At 39.2% G+C, this 17,426-nt stretch overlaps 1 long non-coding RNA gene across 2 annotated transcripts in view; it reads right to left on the bottom strand.

Annotated features, from left to right (window-relative positions):
• Positions 1-17,426, bottom strand: part of LOC106994772 (uncharacterized) — a 170,256-nt gene that overhangs the window by 43,843 nt on the left and 108,987 nt on the right. The gene's annotated exons all lie outside the window — the stretch shown is intronic.

Genomic DNA, 17,426 nt, shown 5'->3' with positions numbered 1-17,426 from the left:
AGACTCAATGACTAACAATGTCACTGGTAGACATGTATTCATAACAGTGTTAGTCATGGGACCTTAAAACTAGCTAACATACATTCTGAAACTTATCTGAAACAACAGAAGTTTGTTTAAGTTTACCACAGAGACAGTATTTTCAAGTCTTCTATAAGGTCAATACTGCATCATGACATTTACTTTTAATAGAAGAGAAACTGAATAACATAATTTTTGAGCTCAGCATACTGCTAGTAATTTGTAAACTGTCCACAATTACTTTCCTTCTAAGTTGAAGACTACCAAACATATAATTTAGTAAAGATGCTAACCATCTACGTTAAAATCCTACAGGACCATTTCAAAAATTCAGAGCATTGTGGAAACACTGATTTGTATTTTAAAAATCATTTTATATCACCTTCGCATTCACTAATTTGAGATATACTTATCTTATAATACATCCGTACATCAACAAACCTGCATTAATGAACATAATCAAGTTGGTATAGTCAGTTCCAAGTCTAGATGTTAAATATCCTCATTCTCATTCAAAATAAAACTCGCCTTTCACTATGTTCTTTGCCTCAATTTTATTGTGATCTAAGGTGATGCAACAGTATAGAATGCTGACTGTTACCTGATTCTGTAGAAAATTCAAAGTCAAAACCATTGAATTTTATTGATTCCACAATTAATTAATTTATTGTTAAACAGTCATGGGTTTTTTCGACATCTAAAATATGCTTTTAGAAAAATTTGCCACCACTACAATAACTCTAGTGCTTTGATTTATTATTCAGACTACCTATCAAAGTCAAAACTTAGAAGCGTCACTGTTAACTCTTAATCACTGACACTAATAGTGAATGATTCTTATGTAATTAGCAACCACTTAAAACACCAAGTCCTTCGACTTACTTATTTAGCCAATTGCTCAATACTTTGTCTCAATTAGAATTTAATTGGTAGCAAAATTGACTAGAATTCATTTCTAAATTAATTTACACTTTACTCCCTAAGGTTTCTATAACCAAGGACACAATTCCAAGTCTCTACAACAAGAAGGGAAGAACAAATAAGAATGTTGTGATATCTTAAAGCTTTTCAAGACAGATAATTCAGAAGAGTTAGCTCTTCATCCTTGACCTAGTTTGTGGTTGGTACGTTTCTCTTGCTTTTCCTTCCTTTTTTAAAAGTGGCTAGAAAAATTCTGATGGAAGAAAGGACTGATAAATGATCATGATCAATCAGAATTGAAGATGATTTTAGAATTTAAATTAAAATTTAATTTACTCATATTAAAGTATCTTTATTTTACACTTGTAGACATCAAAGTAATGAATGCTCCATTAATTCCAGAAGTCTAAAAATATTTGAAAAGTTAATAATTTCAATAAAACCATGTGCCACCTGCACATCAGTAACTTATTTATTAATGGAAGAAAATAAGTCTTCCTATTCAGTTAAAATTTTTCTCCAGCACACAGTAACTGAGCATTGTTTGGGTCATGCTGGGGAGAAGTATAACTTGAGGGTAGGAGTGAGGGAGATCTAGAGTGAAGACAGCCAGGACTCACAGATGCCACCTACAAGCCTGTCAAAGAGCTGGGGGATGCCTTGATGAGGAGGATCAGAGGGGAAGTAGAGAGCCATGTCAAATGAAAAAACGTTTTGGTGATAGAATTGAGCAGACCTGCCCAACTGAAGGAGGAGAAGTCATCAAGGTGATTCCAAAATTTCCAACTTGGATGATGGAGGAAATGGGGGAATAGTAATAGAGAAAGAGAATTCAATAAGAGGACCAGGACTGTTTGGGTTTCACTGGGGAGTTGAGTTATAGGGAGAAGCAGAGAAGAATAAATAAGTTCTACATTAGAACTGGGGTATATATATCTGCAGGAGCAGGACAACAGGGAGAGAGGTCTAGGAGTGGTTAGAACTCTAGGATAAAGGTAAAAGGCAGATTTTAGGGCATAGAGGTGAGAAATGAAGAGATAATTGGCACAAACACTCAGTAAAAGAGTGAGGAGCAAGAAGAGAACAGAAGTTGGAGTGTTGATAAATAACAGTTAAGAGAAAAGTAGAAGTAATTGAGAGAATGAGTAAAGGAGACAGGAAGAGAAGAAGAGAGAACAGATTCTGTCTTGAAGTAGAAGGGGGAGCAAGTTTCAAGAAAGAAGAAGCGGTCAATATTGTTAAACACCATGCAAGTTTCAAAGAAATAATAAGAAAAATAAGAACAGCAAAGAAGTCATGAGATTTGGGAGATAGGATTTTTTTCACTGTTAACCTTTGTGGAGGCCAGAACACAAAAGGCAGAAGTCAAATTTAGTGGACAATAATGTGTAAAAGGTAGAGGAGTGGAGGTGGTAAGACATTAGTTCATTAAACGGGGTGGTAAAGAGAAGGAAGTTGGGCAGTGCAGAGTTTTTCAGAAAGGGGAAATAATAAACATGCCTGTGGCTGAGTGTTTGAAACCCAGGCAGAAAAAGACAAAAAAAGAAAAAAAAAAATGGAGAAACAAAGAATGAAACTGATTAATAAGGCACAGTGCCTGAGGATTCAAGAGGAGATGAGTCCAAAAACATAAGCAGAAGCATTAACCTAGCAATTAAGAAAAAAATATTTTTTTCACTTTGGGAAGAGAAAAAAAAATGGGTGAAGATACAGTATAGGTATGATATGAGAGCAGTTTTACGTGATAGTATTTCTTTTCTCTATAAAATAAGAACTGGGTCATCTGCTGAAGGTCGAGGTGGGTAGATCACTTGAGGTCAGGAGTTCTAGACCAGCCTGACCAACATGGAGAAACCCCGTCTCTATTAAAAAATGAAAAATAAAAATAAAAAATAAAAATACAAAAATAATAAAATACTGGCAAACTGAATCCAGCAGCACATCAAAAATCTTATCCACCATGATCAAGTGGGCTTCATCCCTGGGATACAAGGCTGGTTCAACATATGCAAATCAATAAACATAATCCAGCATATAAACAGAACCAAAGACAAAACCACATGATTATCTCAATAGATGCAGAAAAGGCCTTTGACAAAATTCAACAGCCCTTCATGCTAAAAACTCTCAGTAAATTCGGTATTGATGGAACGTATCTCAAAATAATAAGAGCTATTTATGACAAACCCACAGCCAATATCAGACTTAATGGGCAAAAACTGGAAGCATTCCCCTTGAAAACTGGAACAAGATAGGTATGCCTTCTCTCACCACTCCTAGTCAAGATAATGTTGAAAGTTCTGGCCAGGGGATTCAGGCATGAGAAAGAAATAAAGGGTATTCAATTAGGAAAAGAGGAAGTCAAATTGTCCCTGTTTGCAGATGACATGATTGTATATTTGGAAAACCCCATCATCTCAGCCCAAAATCTCCTCAAGTTGATAAGCAACTTCAGCAAAGTCTCAGGATACAAAATCAATGTGCAAAAGTCACAAGAATTCTTATACACCAATAACAGACAAACAGAGAGCCAAATCATGAATGAACTCCCATTCACAATTGCTTCAAAGAGAATAAAATACCTAGGAATCCAACTTACAAGGGATGTGAAGCACCTCTTCAAAGAGAACTACAAACCACTGCTCAATGAAATAAAAGAGGACACAAACAAATGGAAGAACATTCCATGCTCATGGATAGGAAGAATCAGTATCATGAAAATGGCCATACTGCCCAAGGTCATTTGTAGATTCAATGCCATCCCCATCAAGCTACCAATGACTTTCTTCACAGAATTGGAAAAAACTGCTTTAAAGTTCATATGGAACCAAAAAAGAGCCAACATTGCCAAGACAATCCTAAGCCAAAAGAACAAAGCTGGAGGCATCATGCTACCTGACTTCAAACTATACTACAAGGCTACAGTAACCAAAACAGCATGGTACTGGTACCAAAACAGAGATATAGACCAGTGGAACAGAACAGAGCCCTCAGAAATAATATCACACATCTACAACCATCTGATCTTTGACAAACCGGACAAAAACAAGACATGGGGAAAGGATTCCCTATTTAATAAATGGTGCTGGGAAAACTGGCTAGTCATAAGTAGAAAGCTGAAACTGGATCCCTTCCTTATACCTCTTACAAAAATTAATTCAAGATGGATTAGAGACTTAAATGTTAGACCTAAAACCATAAAAACCCTAGAAGAAAACCTAGGCAATACCATTCAGGACATAGGCATAGGCAAGGACTTCATGTCTAAAACACCAAAAGCAACGGCAACGAAAGCCAAAATTGACAAATGGGATCTATTTAAACTAAAGAGCTTCTGCACAGCAAAAGAAACTACCATCAGAGTGAACAGGCAACCTACAGAATGGGAGAAAATTTTTGCAATCTACTCATCTGACAAAGGGCTAATATCCAGAAACTATAAGGAACTCAAACAAATTTACAAGAAAAAAAACAACCCCATCAAAAAGTGGGCAAAGGATATGAACAGACCCTTCTCAAAAGAAGACATTTATGCAGCCAACGGACACATGAAAAAATGCTCATCATCACTAGCCATCAGAGAAATGCAAATCAAAACCACAATGAGATACCATCTCACATCAGTTAGAATGGCGATCATTAAAAAGTCAGGAAACAACAGGTGCTGGAGAGGATGTGGAGAAATAACAACACTTTTACACTGTTGGTGGGACTGTAAACTAGTTCAACCATTGTGGAAGACGTGTGATGATTCCTCAAGGATCTAGAACTAGAAATACCATTTGGCCCAGCCATCTCATTACTGGGTATACACCCAAAGGATTATAAATCATACTGCTATGAAGACACATGCACACCTATGTTTACTGTGGCACTATTCACAATAGCAAAGACTTGGAACCAACCCGAATGTCCATCAATGACAGACTGGTTTAAGAAAATGTGGCACATATACACCGTGGAATACTATGCAGCCATGAAAAAGGATGAGTTCATGTCCTTTGTAGAGACATAGATGCAGCTGGAAGCCATCATTCTCAGCAAACTATCGCAAGAACAGAAAACCAAACACCACATGTTCTCAGTCATAGGTGGGAACTGAACAATGAGAACACTTGGACACAGAAAGGGGAACATCACACACCGGGGCCAGTTGTGGGGTGGTGAGTGGGGGAAGGGATAGCATTAGGAGATACACCTAATGTAAATGATGAGTTAATGGGTGCAGCACTCCAATAAGGCACATGTATACATATGTAACAAACCTGCACTTTGTGCACATGTACCCGAGAACTTAAAGTATAATTAAAAAAGAAAAAAAATACAAAATTAGCCATGTGGTGACACATGCCTATAATCCCAGTTACCTGGGAGGCTGAGGCAGGAGAATCGCTTGAACCCAGGAGATGAAGGTTGCGGTAAGCTGAGATTGCGCCATTCATTGCACTCTGGCCTGGGCAACAAGAACAAAACTCCATCTCAAAAACAAAACAAGACAAAAAACAAACAACAACAACAAAAACCAAAGTTTGATGGGGAATAAAAACAGACACTGATGGAAAGTATAAAGGAATGGTTGAGAAAGGTTGACTGAAATTAGAGGTTATACATTTGTAATTAAATTTATCATCAGCATCATGAACTTTTTTCCAGAAGGTTATAGGAAACCTAAATCAAAAGTAGAATAATCAGAATATTAAGTTATAAACTGGATGTTTTCATTTGGCAGAGTAATAAGGAGATGAGAAAAATTGCAGGATATGGAGATAGTGTATTTGAAAGTTAAGGCAAGTGGAGTCAGTAATGGACCTGGGCAAATAAACCTAATAAACTAGATTAAGGAAGCTAGTATTCAAAATTATTTCAGTCACAGGGTTTAATGCATGTCAGGGAGAGAGAGATATAGAAGAATAAAAAGTTATGGCCAAAAGAAACATTTCAGAGTTAAAGACTTCAAAGTGCACACTCTTCCAGGTACTGACCAAGTCCAGGACATTTATAAAAATAAGGGTGTTGCTGAAGTGGACAGGAAGGGATAATTGTAGAAGAAAGATAAAGTAACTGTGATGGCACTGGATAAACCATCAGGATAAAGAATAAGATGGGATGTTGAGGACTCATTGTAGACCAGTAATTAGATTCTACATCTATTCTGGGGAGTAAACTTTGATTGAGAAAATGACAAAAAAGAGGGTGAGAAAATAGAGAACATTCTATTGCTAATAATCATATATTACATCTCATCGGGTACGAAACCACTGCTGTGTGAAGCTGATGAGAAAAGGCTGGTAGGTTAGAAGGCATGCCTGTCAGTAAGATAAAGGCTGTCAAGCTAAACGCATAGTCAGAAAGAATGTGTGGGTAGGCAAAGAGTGCAGGCCCAATGTCCCAGACTCAAAAGAAGGAGCTGTGATGGAATGAGTTCTTCTACTTGAGGGGGTTTCAAAGGAAGTGGTGTCACTGATAAAAGAAGTAAATAAAGAATCCACAGAAAATGTGGAAAATGTAGACATTTAAGTGTGGGTGTTATCAAAGAGACAAAAATATAGACTTACTGAAACTTTGGTGCTTGGACATAATATTAAAACATATTATAAAAACAGCCTTCTTACATAATGTAACCAGAGGAATAGAAGATAAAACACATTATCTTCGCTCTTTATCATGATATCTTTAAAGCCAAAAGCATTTTAGGCACTCCAAAAGTATTTTACAAAAGTTGAAATATTCTGTCCACCTACAAAGAACATGAGGTTTTTCATAATTGGATTACTACTGGTTTATGTTGAGGTGGCTGCATCCTCTAGTTCTATCACTTTCGTTCCAATTTTATTCATAAAAACCTGAGTTTAAGGATATAGCCTATGACTATAAAATAAATAAAGCTAATGAGATATAAGGGGTTTGTATGTATGACTTAGGCCTCTTCTGGACCCAACCTAACTTTACAAGAATAAATCCAGACATTCATTTACAAAATTCCGTAATTTTTAAAAGATGTTTTAGAAGACCTGAGCTCCTTGGAGGTACTTCAAGAACCATAATAGGAACCAAGATAAGGCTAAGGAGGTGTAATTTTTGATGATATCAGTTTCCTGAAAAGGCAGGAATAGAACAGAATGGAGAACACAGGTGAAAACACAAAGAGGAATATGTCTTTCATTGGATTCCAAAGGACGAAAGCAAAAATATATACAGTAAGACTGCAGGTGGGGTTTCATGATGATAAGTTCCTACCTGAAGACTACTTTTTTGGTAAAGTAAAAGGTGAGAAACTTTCTTTGTTGAGATTGTGGGAGAGTTCTTTCAGATAAGAGGCTTGTGGAGAGTGCATGAGCTCTGAAATTGCCACTGTTAGAAACAGGAGCTAGAACTGATGAAATATTTGACTGATGAGCAGCAAGGAGGGCCAAGTTAAGGTTGAAGACCCTATAATGGCCCTAAAGTATAGAGAGAAAATAGTTGGACCGAAACAATACATATTTTAACTAGTTTGAATCTTTTCAGGCTGGCATGGTGGAAGGTCAATAGCTAAGTAATGAATCATGTAGTTAGGCTGAATAGAGAAAGTTATGAATCATGTAGTTTAGGCTGAATAGAGAAAGACAGGAAGGACAGGAAGAGGCTGAATACTTGGTGACCAGGAGAGATCAAAAGACTAGCAGTCTTAGTCAGGCATGGTGGCTCACACCTGTAATCCCAGCACTTTGGGAGGCCGAGGTGGTCGGATCATGAGGTCAGGAGATCGACACCATCCTGGACAACATGCTGAAACCCTATCTCTACTGAAAGAAAGAAAGAAAAAAAAAGACTAGCAGTTTTGATAAGATATGAGAATAGTAGAAGTGACAGAGTTACAGGATTGAAGGATTGCAGTCTATGATCAGAGAGCAGAATGTTTGAATTTAAGATTTCATGGGTGGGGGAAGTGGGGATGGTTAATGGGTACAAAAATATAGTTAGATAGAATAAATAAGATCTAATATTTAACAGCACAGCAGGATGACTACATTCAACAATAATCCATTGTACATTTTAAAATAACTAAGAGAATATAATTGGATTGTTTGTAACACAAAGAAAGGAGAAATGTTTCAGCTGATGGATACCCCATTTACCCTAATGTGATTAATATGCATTCTACACTTGTATCAAAATATCTCATATACCGCATAAATATATATACTTACTATGTACCCACAAAAATTTAAAAAGGACTTCAGGAGAGATTTCAGGTGGATGATATCAAGGTCCAAATGACTACATGGTCATTGGACTATGTGGCTTAAGTGGAATATACATAAAGCTCACTGGAGTCTATGTCCTATTTATCTCTCTATGTATCAATCAATCAATTAATCAATCATCTTAATTGTAACTGTAACACTACTGGTCCCTAAGCATTTATACATGCATAATAGCTGACCATGCTTAAGGTGAGTTGCAATGAAGTAACTGTCTTGTGAATGTTGTTACTAATAAGCTAATGCTATTGTAATTTTGCATACATCTTGAAATATGATCTGATTGGTTCTAGTAGTTCAATATACTAAACTATTTGTATATAGTATTTGTGTTGAGGCATGTGTTAGTTTTTCCCTCTCCTGACAGTTATGAAAAAATTATTTTGACTACATTAGTGATCAATATCCTAGTTCTGATTATAAATGTATTACTACAATTTCTTCTACTCTTTTATCACCTCTGTTAATAAAATAAAAAAATTCTATCTCAAATCACGTATAATTTAATCCTGGAGTAAGGAATAATACTGTTTTATCTAAGAAGGTATTAAGGGTAGGCTGACAGGTGGAAGAAATTGTGTGTAAGCTTTCAACATTCAGATATTTATGGCCTAAAATTCTATGATTATCATTTCATGCCTTTCAACTAAGCCCTAGTTAGTCTCTCTCCAGGTTTCTTTTAAAAGACAATTATAAACATCAAAAGAATAACCAATAAAATCCTGTCATGTTAGTGTAAATTAATTTATCAGATCACTCTCGTAATATAGTCCTTACAAGATGAGAAGACCAAGCAAGCATGGGAACCTTGGAAATTTGTGGGAATGCAGCACTGGCTGAAATGGAGACTAGAGTATAAAAAGATGAAAATCAAGTGTTGTAATACCTTCATCTTTTCTGCTATATTCAAAAGCCTTTAAAGGAAAAGGATAATATATTCTTACATGACTCGTATAACGATTCTTGTCCTCTTAAAAATACAGCATATATTTACAGGCAAATAGCTAAAGATTTCAGAGATTTTATTGCATATATATCCTAAGATCCCACAACACTTCACACAAGATCTATTCCTTCAAACCAATGACTTCAGAAATCCTTTTAAACACATTACTGTATTTCATTATTTAGAGGGCTGTACGCATAACTATGAATGCAATAGAATTCCCATGGTGATTATGACAAGCACCAAGGCAAGCGGTTTTCATCATATTTGTTGTCCCAATGCCACATTTGTCACCATTTTTGTTTGTCATGTCCCAATGATATAAAGGAATTCATCCCTGCCAAGCCCAGGTTCAAAGGGTGAAGAAATAGACTCCACTCCTTGGTGGAAGGAGCAGTCAAGCTGCACTACAAAAAGGAGATGCTACAGGGATGAGAAGAATGCTTTGCCATTTTTGCAGATTAATCCACATACATTTTATAGACATAAAGAAAGGTGTGGAAGGATACATAGCAAACTGATAATATTGTCCACTTCAGGGAAAGGATCAGCAAGGGAGACAATATTTTCTTCACTTGTATTTGTTTGACTTGCACCAAGCATACATTACCTTCATAAATTTTAGTAAGCAGAGAGTTTTAGTAAATATAAAAGTTATAATAATTATATTTCTATCACCAAAAGTTCAATTTCATAGACACCTTAATTCATTAACACTCAAAAGAATAGAAAATAGAAAGAAAACACGCAAATAGAGCAAGTTTGTCAATATCATAGCACTATTGCTAAAGGAAACCAGAGGAAGAAATGACTTTACTGAATGATCCACAGAATTGTTATGCAGTTTCACAGCTCACAGATTGTTTTTCACCGGACGCATCTAAGCTTCTAGTGTGGAGTTTCACTTTCAAATGTCAAAGCAACACCTCAGGAAATACACATGGCTCAGCCTGTTGCCTTTGCTTATAAAAAATCGACTACTTTTTCAGTTAGTACTGATGGATGAAAGGACATTCTCTGATCTTTTCACCAGTAACCAGTCATATAAATCCTCCGATGAGCTCTAGTTTAGTAATCTGAAATGTACAGTACTATTCACAAGTTTCTCATGACTCAGAATTTGCAAAGAATTTGATCAGGTTTCCTTTTCTAGTTTTGGTGGTATTGAGTCTGGGGAACTAATATCATAATGATCTATAAAAATGTTTCAGCTGGCTTTCGCGCGCTCTCTCACGCTCTTTCTTTCTTTTTCTCTCTCTTTCTCTCTCTCTCTCGGTTAATATCTTTGCATCTGTGTTTCCATCAAGGAAATTTGGAACACACATCATATGACAGTGTTGTTGACACACCCCATATCTGCTCTTTGGCTTGTGTGGACACTTCCTTTTTCACTAGAGTGCTTTATTATGACTTACCTTGCTACTGTCCTTCAGGTGAACAACCCACAGACTGTGGTACCAAAATATTTTGTGCTGAAGCTTGTAAGACAGTCACCACTTGCATTGTTCATTCAGGCATGATAGGATTCTTGGCAGGAAATCACCTTGAAAAGCTTGTCTTTGGCGAATACCTCTTCACCACACAATTGCCCATATCTCAGGCCCTTTTTGTTCAACAGCCAGGTCATCATATATCAATACTGTTTATACTGCCCTAAAACACAGGGACATCCAAAGGCATGCTACACCAAATAAGAGAATGAAAACCCCCTTCTACCAGTCAGTCATCAGCTCTAAGGTCTTTACTTCTATATTTCACTGAGTCATTTTGGAAATAATGCACGTGAAAGTCTTTTGATCTTGTATCAACATTTGGGAAAATGAGCAACTTTCTTCTATTGATTTTACAGCTAAAATTTCTCCATCCAACTGAGTTGCTCAAATTGGTTAAAATAAAAAATTGACTGAAAACCAATGCAAGTGAATAAAATATTGTCTCCCTTGCTGATCCTTTCCCTGAAGTGGACAATATTATCAGTTTGCTATGTATCCTTCTACCCCTTCATTTACAAACCAAAACAAATTGGTTAAAATCACAAATTGGCAGAAAATAACAACTTTCCAGTTACTGATTTTTTAAACATAAAGGTAATTTATGTATATCATGAGACTGTTTTATAATTTTTATGTTTTGATTCATTTACACCTTTTCTTCAGAAAGTATTTGTTTAATGGTCATTTGGTTGCAGTTCTTTGTAAATATTAATTTATATTTTAGTATTTTTATTTGTTTTTGGAAACTATTTCTCACATTATTGGTGTAGCCTAGTTTACTGCAAGAAAAGAGTTTTATTGTTATCTGGCCATGAAGGTGATCTTGACGATATCAAATCTCATCAGAAAGTCTCATCTTAATCTTTATTGAAATCTGGATGTTTCTGTTTACCTAGAATGACAGGAGGTCCTTTAGAATGTTAGTCAGCTTTGCTCTCCTTGTTCTCTAGACTTTTAAAAGATATTTTCACAGGAGTCTACTAAGGACACCTTCCCCCGACGCACCCCCCACCCCACCTCATGCACAGCCTCCTCTCTGGGATTCTTCCTTGTAGCATAAAGAACATCTAATTAGAGGAAGGATACATAAAACATCAACAGGCAAGGAGCCAAACACCAGCAGGCAAAAAGCCAAAGACCAGCCTTACTATGTATCCTTCCACCCCTTTCTTTACAAACCAAAACAAATTGGTTAAAATCACAAATTGGCAGAAAACAACAACTTTCCAGTTACTGACTTTTTAAACATAAAGGTAATTTGGTTTTGGTGCAAGAATAAGGCTAAGCTACCAGAGTTCTGTGCTTTTGTTGGCAAAGCTCATGTCGTTTCAGGAAAAAAGACTATTCCTGGCCCAGGCCTATCTCCATGGTTTCAGAGAACTCACTGTCCTTTAAATATGCAGGCAACTATTCTGTGTTACCTTCACCACCAACACCATCACAGTAATTCTGAAAATGACAGTTATTGGTGTCTCTGTGCTTTGGGAATACCCTTGTTCCCAGAATCACAGTGCATGTTAGCACTGGTGGCTTTCTCCTCCTCAGTCAGCTATCAAGAAAGCCAGAGATATCATCAGCCTTGGAAAGGAAAGGACAGCCCAACAGTCTTGCCATACAGGATTTTCCAGTAAACCTGCTAATGAGAATTCTGAGATTATGTTGGTTAGGCCAGGAATAAAAAAAAGAAAAACTCAGAGAGGGCAGGATGACATAGGCAAGGCAGCCAGCTTGGCCATCAATAGACTGCTCTTTCCAACTCTGTGAAACATCCTTCCTCTTCCCCTGGAGTAGTCCCTCAGTCTATGCTTCTATTTTCATTCCTCCCTGATTTTCTAGAACCTGGTTCCATCATTTATGAACCCATTCCCTCTTAGTGTAGGATCCTCCAAAAGAAGACACTGAGACAAAGATTCACACACTGGTAGTTTATTTGAAAAGCCATCAGGGGAGTGAGAAGTGAGACAGGAAAGGGGAGGGAGAGCAGCCAGGGGTTACTACAATGGAGCTGACCAAAGAGTAATCCTATGGGAAGCCCCAGGAACCAGTCTGGGAGCTGCCTCAGAGGAACCTTATTGTGTGTCCAGGGAGGAATGATTACACCAAATTTCTTCCATCATTTTTTGATGGCTTTTCTGGGGGTTGAGTAGACATTCTGGTACTTCTGTCCTGACACAAACCTTCTAAGACCCAAAGTCTTAGAAACCTTCAGGCCAAGAAATGGGTATCCTGGACAGGAGGAGCACACTGCAGGTGAGAGTGCAATGGGCCAAAATCTGCCTTTCCTCACCTTTCCATTTGATAGAAGAAGAAGAAGAGAAAGAGGAGAAAGGGAAAGAATAGAAAGCTGAGGGGGTGCCAAGATGGCAGAATAGGAACAGCTCCAGCCTCCAGCTCCCTGCGTGAGTGACACAGAAGACGGGTGATTTCTGCATTTCCAACTGAGGTCCCAGGTTCATCTCACTGGGACGTGTCGGCCAGTCGGTGCAGGGCAGTGAGTGCAGCCCAACCATCAAGAGCCTAAGTAGGGCCAGGCATCACCTCACCCGGGAAGCGCAACAGGGAAGGGAATTCCTTTTCCTAGCCAAGAGAAACCTTGACACACCACACTTGGAAAATCGGGTCACTCTAATACTGCGCTTTACCAAGGATATTAGCAAACGGCACTACAGGAGATTATATCCCGTGCATGGCTCGGAGGGTCCCACGCCCACAGAGCCTCCCTCATTGCTAGTACAGCAGTCTGAGATATAACTGAAAAGGCAGCAGTGAGGCTGGGGGAGGGGCGCCCACCATTGCTGAGGCTTGAGTAGGTAAACAAAGCTGCAGGGAAGCTCGAACTGGGTGGAGCCCACCGCAGCTCAAGGAGGCCTGCCTGCCTCTGTAGACTCCATCTCTGGGGACAGGTCAAAGCCAAACAAAAGGTAGCAGAAATCTCTGCAGATTTAAATGTCCCTGTCTGACAGCTTTGAAGAGAGTAGCAGTTCTCCCAGCATCAGCACAGCATGGAGGTTAAGATCTGAGAACAGACAGACTGCCTGCTCAAGTGGGTCCCTGACCACCGAGTAGCCTAACTGGGAGAGCCTAACTGGGAGTAGCCTAACTGGAGTGGACCTCAAGCAAACTCCAACAGACCTGCAGCTGAGGGTCCTGACTGTTAGAAGGAAAACTAACAAACAGAAAGGACATCCACACCAAAACCCCATCAGTACATCACCATCATCAAAAACCAAAGGTAGATAAAACCACAAAGATGGGGAAAAAGCAGTGCAGAAAAGCTCTAAATTCAAAAAATCAGAGCGCTTCTCCCCCTCCAAAGGAACGCAGCTCCTCACCAGCAATGGAACAAAGCTGGACAGAGAATGACTTTGACGAGTTGAGAGAAGAAGGCTTCAGTCGATCAAACTTGTCAGAGCTAAAGGAGGAACTACAAACCTAGCACAAAGAAACTAAAAACCTTGAAAAAAGATTTGATGAATGGATAACTAGAATAACCAATGCAGAGAAGTCCATAAACAACCTGATAGAGATGAAAACCATGACACAAGAACTACCTGACAAATGCACAAGCTTCAGTAACCAACTCGATCAACTGGAAGAAAGAGTATCAGTGATTGAAGATCAAATGAATTAAATGAAGAGAGAAGAGAAGTTTAGAGAAAAAAGAGTAAAAAGAAATGAACAAAGCCTCCAAGAAATATGGGATTATGTGAAAAGACCAAATTGATGTCTGATTGGTGTACCTGAAAGTGACGAGGAGAATGGAACCAAGTTGGAAAACACTCTACAGGATATTATCCAGGAGAACTTCCCCAACCTAGCAAGGCAGGCCAACATTCAAATTCAGGAAATACAGAGAATGCCACAAAGATACTCCTCAAGAAGAGCAACTCCAAGACACATAATTGTCAGATTCACCAAAGTTGAAATGAAGGAAAAAATGTTAAGGGCAGCCAGAGAGAAAGGCCGGGTTACCCACAAAGGGAAGCCCATCAGACTAACAGCAGATCTCTCGGCAGAAACTCTACAAGCCAGAAGAGAGTGGGTGCCAATATTCAACATTCTTAAAGAAAAGAATTTTCAACCCAAAATATCATATCCAGTCAAACTAAGTTTCATAAGTGAAGGAGAAATAAAATCCTTTACAGACAAGCAAATGCTGAGAGATTTCCTCACCACCAGGCCTGCCCTACAAGAGATCCTGAAGGAAGCACTAAACATGGAAAGGAACAACTAGTACCAGCCATTGCAAAAACATGCCAAAATGCAAAGACCACTGATGCTAGGAAGAAACTGCATCAACTAGCGAGCAAAATAACCAGGTAATATCATAATGACAGGATCAAGTTCACACATAACAATATTAACCTTAAATGTAAATGGGCTAAATGGTCCAATTAAAAGACACAGACTGGCAAATTGGATAAAGAGTCAAGACCCATCAGTTTGCTGTATTCAGGAGATCCATCTCATGTGCAGAGACACACATAGGCTCAAAATAAAGGGACGGAGGAAGATCTACCAAGCAAATGGAAAACAAAAAAAAGGCAGGGGTTGCAATACTAGTCTCTGATAAAACAGACTTTAAACCAACAAAGATCAAAAGAGACAAAGAAGACCATTACATAATGGTAAAAGGATCAATTCAACAAGAAGAATAACTATCCTAAATATATATGCACCCAATACAGGAGCACCCAGATTCATAAGGCAAGTCCTTAGAGACTTACAAAGAGACTTAGACTCCCACACAGTAATAATGGGAGACTTTAATATCCCACCATCAACATTAGACAGATCAACGAGACAGAAACTTAACAAGGACATCCAGGAATTGAACTCAACTCTGCACCAAGCAGATATTATAGACATCTACTGAACTCTCCACACCAAATTAACAGAATATACATTCTTCTCAGCACCACATCACACTTACTCCAAAATTGACCGCATAGTTGGAAGTAAAGCACTCCTCAGCAAATGTAAAAGAACAGAAATTATAACAAACTGTCTCTCAGACCACATTGCAATCAAACTAGAACTCAGTATTAAGAAACTCACTCAAAACCGCTCAACTACATGGAAACTGAACAACCTGCTCCTGAATGACTACTGGGTACATAACGAAATGAAGGCAGACATAAAGATGTTCTTTGAAACCAATGAGAACACAGATACAACATACCAGAAACTCTGGGACACATTGAAAGCAGTATGTAGAGGGAAATTTATAGCACTAAATGCCCCCAAGATAAAGCAGGAAAGATCTAAAATTGACTCTCTAACATCACAATTAAAAGAACTAGAGAAGCAAGAGCAAACACATTCAAAAGCTAGCAGAAGGTAAGAAGTAACTAAGATCAGAGCAGAACTGAAGGAGACGGAGACACAAAAAACCCTTGAGACGGAGACACAAAAAACCCTTCAAAAAATCAACGAATCCAGGATCTGGTGTTTTGAAAAGATCAACGAAATTGATAGACCACTAGCAAGAGTAATACAGAAGAAAAGAGAGAAGAATCAAACAGATGCAATAAAAAATGATAAAGGGGATATCACCCCTGACCGCACAGAAATAGAAACTACCATCAGATAATACTATAAACACCCCTATGCAAATAAACTAGAAAACCTAGAAGAATTGAATAAATTCTTGGACACATACACTCTCCCAAGACTAAACCAGGAAGAAAGTGAATCCCTGAATAGACCAATTAGCAAGCTCTGAAATTGAGGCAATAATTAATAGCCTACCAACCGAAAAAAGTCCAGGACTAGACAGATTCACAGCTGAATTCTACCAAAGGTACAAGGAGGAGCTGGTACCATTCCTTCTGAAACTATTCCAATCAATAGAAAAAGAGGGAATCCTCCATAACTCATTTTATGAGGCCAACATCATCCTGATGAGAGGTGACAATGTGCTAGCAGCCCTCAGTCTCAGCGCCTCCTTGGCCTCTGGCCTTGGCTTCCGCTCTTCCACTCTGGTGGCACTTGAGGAACCCTTCAGCCCACCAAGCCACTGTGGGAGCCCCTCTTCGAGCTAGCTGAGGCTGGAGCCTCCTCCCTCTGCTTGTGGGGAGGTGTGGAGGGAGAGGTGCAGGTGGGAACCCAGGCTGTGCTTACAGGCAGGTGTGAGTTCAAGTGGGCATGGGCTCGGCGGGCCCTGCACACGGAGCTGCCTCCTGCTGGCACCAAGGGCCCAGGGAAGTGAGGGGCTTAGCACGGGGGCCAGCAGCTGTGGAGGTTGTGTCGGGTCCCCCAGCAGTGCCAGCCCGCCAGCGCTGCACTCAAAATTCTCTCCGGGCCTTAGTTGCTTCCCCACAGGGCAGGGCTTGGGACCTTCAGCCTGCCATGTCTGAGCTATTCCCCCTGCAGTGGGCTCCCACACGGCCTGAGCCTCCCGGATGGGTGCCGCCCCCTGCTCAGTGGCAGCCGGTCTCCTCCACAGCCCAAGGGCTGAGGAGTGCAGGCACAGCTCGGGACTGGCAGGCAGCTCCGCCTGCAGCCCCAGTGCAGGATCAACTGGGTGAAGCCAGTTGGGCTCCTGAACTGGATGTGGACTTGGAGAACTTTTATATCCAGCTGGAGGATCGTATGTGCACCAATCAGCACTCTGTGTCTAGCTCAGGGTTTGTAAATACACCAATTGGTACTCTGTATCTAGCTAACCTAGTGGAGACTTGGAGGACTAGCACTCTGTGACTCTGTGTCTAGCTCAAGGTTTGTAAATGCACCAGTTGGTACTCCCTATCTAGCTAACTCTGTATCTATCTAACTAGCACTTGGTGACTGTGTCTAGCT

This window comes from Macaca mulatta, chromosome 1 (assembly GCF_049350105.2).
Source record: "Macaca mulatta isolate MMU2019108-1 chromosome 1, T2T-MMU8v2.0, whole genome shotgun sequence".
Taxonomy (NCBI): Eukaryota; Metazoa; Chordata; class Mammalia; order Primates; family Cercopithecidae; genus Macaca; species Macaca mulatta.
Note: the sequence above shows the minus strand (reverse complement) of the source record. Positions and strands in the feature narration are given on the sequence as shown.